This window comes from Leuciscus leuciscus (assembly GCF_965113295.1).
Source record: "Leuciscus leuciscus genome assembly, chromosome: 19".
In the NCBI taxonomy this organism is placed as follows: Eukaryota; Metazoa; Chordata; class Actinopteri; order Cypriniformes; family Leuciscidae; genus Leuciscus; species Leuciscus leuciscus.
The window spans coordinates 32189336-32194238 of NC_138743.1; positions in this window are offsets into that span (position 1 = coordinate 32189336).

The following is a 4903-nucleotide window of genomic DNA, read 5'->3' on the forward strand; positions in this document are numbered from 1 at the left end:
CTATCTGAGTCCTCACCTTGACAGGGCTGCCAGTCAGATTTGGCGTGATTTCAGCTGCCCTTGACCATGAGACGAGATACCACAGAGAGGAAAAGACAGAGAGTTAGAGAGAGAATGGTAGCGGGGGTGACAAGGTGAAGAGCAAATGATGCCATTAAAGGCAACAGCTGCTTGCTGAAGCAGGGGCTGGACTGGTCAACCCTGCCACCCATAATGATAACAAGGTCAGTGGGGTCACACTGCTCAGCATCCTACCACCCCACTCCCCCATCCATCAGATTTCCTACCTCTAATTATGCAGCCACCTTCTAACCAAGCATGAGATATTATTACACTTAGACGAGACCCCCCTCTCCTTAGATGCATAATGAATTATAGTGAGTCGTCTGTGAAGGGAGGCAGATTGTGACGACAGCCAAACGCAGCATCACTGAGACGGTGCAGCATTATAGCATCTCTTTTTCAAGCTCAGAAATGCACCAGCATGGGCTCGTGAAGATATCTCATCCTAGAGTTGTTAAGTCCTAAAACCCAAAAGAGAAAAAGCTCTTTTTTAACCATGAGAATTTCACATGGGTTTTTAGGGACCTAAGGAATACCGATTCAGAAAGCATGTAAAACATATAGGGCCTGCCCAAATACCCACCTTGCAATCTTTGCACTTGACCACTTGTCTACTTCCATGACGCATTTACAGAATTTGGCCAAAGTGTTCAAGTGTGCGTGAAGACAGCAAATGTTTTCATTTTCAAACGTTTTACAAACTACATATAATCGCTGTAGTCTCTGCACCAATAAAATGTGCAACACTAAGTTTTACAAACAAATGATATGCAACATCTAATTAATTAAACTTACAGTGGAAAGTTTTCCTAGACATGATGCGAAATCTGGGCACGTAAGTTCCTGAACGTGATGATTGATGGGATACACTTTAGCCTCAATTAGAGATAGTGTGGATGCACATTTTTCAGACCTGGGACAGTCTCGCGCACTTACTTCTGCGTGCACCAGCTCTCAAGTGGCCAAGACCGCAAGTGTAGGTATTTGGACAGGCCCATTACTTCCATGTAGTAGTCCTAGCAACTAGTAAGCAGCTTACTTTTAAAAGCATGTGACAGTTTCTAAATTCATGTCTGAGGTCTGACTGTGCATAATTCAAGTCTTTTGAAAGGATGGCTCCCCCAAAAAACATCATTTACTCACAAGTCATTCCAAACCTGTATGACTTTCTTTCTTCTGCAGAACATTTAAAAAAAACTGTCTCAATGTTTTTTTTGCCCATAGAGTGATGATTTGGACCCCACTGACTTTCATTGTATGGGGAAAACAGTTAAAACATTCGTCAAAATATCTTCTTCTAAAAGCCCTTTTGAAACTACCAAGGAAAACCAAGGAGAATTAGCCTATTGACATAAGAATTGACACAATGACAAAATATGTCAATTAGATAATCTGCGATTTGTTTAGATGTAGAAGACAAGCAGCCTAGGAAGAACAGCATATATTTTTTTAACCCACTTCTTAGGAGTGGGACATGTGAATTTGCATGAGGAACACTGTGTTGTATTAAACACTGAGTCGCGCTCATGTTCCTCCAGTGGCACCTGAGGGGCTTTAGAAAATAAATTCATAATTGCCACAATCAGCTCATGAACCTGGGTTACCTCCATGCCCACAGCTCTGCCTGTGCACTGGTAGAGTCCCATGTTTAATCTTAATGAGCGTGAGATGCAGGCAGACACACAGTGGGGCGCAGGGCCCTGCTGAGCGCCAGGGTATTAGCAGAAAAGAGAGGGAGATAGCGAACAGCGATATACAGCAGAGGAAGCATGCAAAAACATGAAAAAAGATGAGAGCATACGATTTTTTTAATGTTTGAGGGCTCAGAATACATAGTTGTAGGATGTGAAATCAGGAAAGAGCTCTGCTGGACACGAAGCATTGACAAAAATTCCACAGATATTTAAATACTCCGGGGAAATACTTCGGAGTTTATTACTTTGTTTAGTTTTTTCTTTAATATTAACTAGCATTTGATATATTCCACAATATGTGTAGGCCTGTCTAATTATGTTAATTATGGTTTTAGCTGTGAGATCACTATATGACCAAAAGTATATGTTTAGCTGTTAACCTTCTAAATTACAGGTTTGTTTTTACAGTATTTCCAGAACATACCGATACACAATACAATGACTTTCTAGAGAATGATGTGCTTTCATATGTCAGGTCAAGTCAAGTCAAGTATATTTGTATAGCGCTTTTCACAATACAGATTGTATCAAAGCAGCTTCACAGTATTAAATTAAAATAATACAACAAAGTTTGTTTCTAGTGGAATTTATTGATTGATCAAATAAAATAAAATATCCCCCAAATATCCCCAATTGTGTTGTGTTCTACCTCTATGTGAAAAATAATTGTGACTTTGTATTACAATTTCCACTTCATAATTGCAAATACATTTTTTGTTATTTCAAAATATCTTACAACTTTATTTCTTGTAGGCCTAGTTGTGAAATTATATCATATATTACCTCACAGCTTTATATCTGACAGTTGCAACTATATTTCTCACATATGCAACCTTTTCTCATTATTGTGACTATTTCTCATAAGTGTGATTTCATATCACAATGTGACTACGAAATGGATGTAAATGGTAGAGAGCTGTATATGCTAACATAAGAACCAGACATTTATTAAAAATGTATGATAAATGTATAAAATGCTGAGTTTATATATACAAGATGGTTAGAAAATATACCCATTGTAAAAATTTTAATTGACCAATAATAAGTTCCAGGATAAATATTGTCCTTTAATAACATGTTAATTTGTGATATTGCAGTAAAGTGATGATATAAAGTAGATAAAAGAGGTGAGTAGAGCACAGCTGTATGGAGCATTTAAGTGGCTAATAGGGGATCTCTGGCTAATAGGGGATCACAAGATCAGTGATGTCTGTCTATTAAAAGTTTAAAATGTGTGGCTTGCCTGATTTGAGTCGCTATAGAAAAACAACAGGCAATCTGGATGCAGCTGAGAACAGCATGATATGGGTTTAAAATGAGATGAGGAAGAGTGCTCTTGTGTACCCAAGCTGAGGGAGCCTTTCTGCACCATCGCCATATTTTCCCCTTTCCTCACTCTCACTACAAAAGACAAGAGGACAACAATTGTTTTTAGTGGTTCTCTGAGGTATTGCTTAAATTGAAAAAATCAACAGACCCAAACGTTGAAACTTGTTGACTCCTTTAAAGAGAGAGGACAGACAAAATTGGATCTATTTGCCCTGAAGTCAGTTTTTTTTTGGGCTAGTTAACATGGTCCAGTTAGCTTCTGCTGTTGTCATGCTATCTTGACCCTTTGTAGAATCCTATCACATTTCCTCAAACAAAACGATTCCACTGGCTAAAACTAAACTTTTTTAATGGCTACTCTACGCACTGCTTGATTGGTAGTGAGTTTCATTTATAATGTAATGTAATGTAAAGCTTTAAATGTATATTTATGTATATTTATTCTTATTCATGAAAATGTTAGTTTTAAAACTGATCTTTTAAAATGCATACAGTCTCACATTACATTACTAAAGCTAACAAATACTCAAATATCTCCCTTTCTTTGTTTTGAGTTAGCCTACTAGCTTAGCATTGTGCTAACTGGTTATAAAATCTCTTAATTAGCTAGAACAAGATAATGATAATGGGATACGTTTTTGATCAAGCATTGTGGAAGGAAGATATGATTTTGCTAGATGTCCACTGACAGCCACTGAATTGAATTGAATTGCCATTTATTGACTAAATAACTTAATAACTAAATAAGTGCAAATAGCATTTATTGCAATTTTTTTGCTAATGTTTTACTAATGCTCACAGTTGTTTTTATAGGGGTTCCGTTCCTACAAGTGAGAAATAGACTATTTTTCCCAGTGAGCTGCTTTTCATGTCACAGCTGGATAGTTGCTTGTGAAAGTTTTGTGGTGGTTCTTGTAGTCACACGCATAGACTGTAAAAAATACGACTCACGTGTTGTTATGATTAGTCACATGACATTTACGTCTAAGGTGATTGGTTAAAAAAAAATATTGATACGTCCTGGCTTTCTCCATGGCTGTATGTGTATCTGAAAATGCCCCCTATACCCACATTAACTATTCGCTGCATTACTCCAATATTCCACTCAATGATTGAATGAAAACAAATGACCGAATTCGGACACTGAGTGCATCGGAAGCGCTGCGGACATCTTCTGGCGAGACACGGGGAATAAATTCAGACCAACATTAACAGTGCATGTGTATTCTTTAGCGGTAAGCCATTGAGTGTACATCGGTTGTACACTCGTTATTGAGGTGCATTATGGAACTGAATGAGTGCACTCGATAATGTCCGCTATGGTTTCAAACATCATTACAAATGGCTGTCACCTTAAATAGTGCACTATATAAGCATATGGGGCAATTTCAGACGCAGCCCAGATACTCTAGAAGTGTGCATTACTTCCCTACTGATAAAATAGCATGAAATACTCAACAGCGCCCCCTATCTACCCACCCTCTGACTTCTCATAACAAGCTCTCGGTCTGATTTATCCATCTTCACACTCTCTTCCAGTCTCTCTTTCTTCCTAATCTTCCACTCCTAGCCAGTTATGCATAAACGACAGACAGTAATCTTCTGACAGACAGAACCGAACTATATGAAGGCGCGGTGCTGTAGATAATACAGGCAAGTTATGAGAACTCAGATGCTGGCTATAGTCTGAGTCTCTGCAGCTCATCAGCAGACAGCAGGGCCTGCCTTCAACTTAATTAGCTTCCCCTGAGATCCTCGTCTGACGGCATCAACCTGAATGAACACGAGCATGTCCGTGTGTGTGTGTGTGTGTGTGT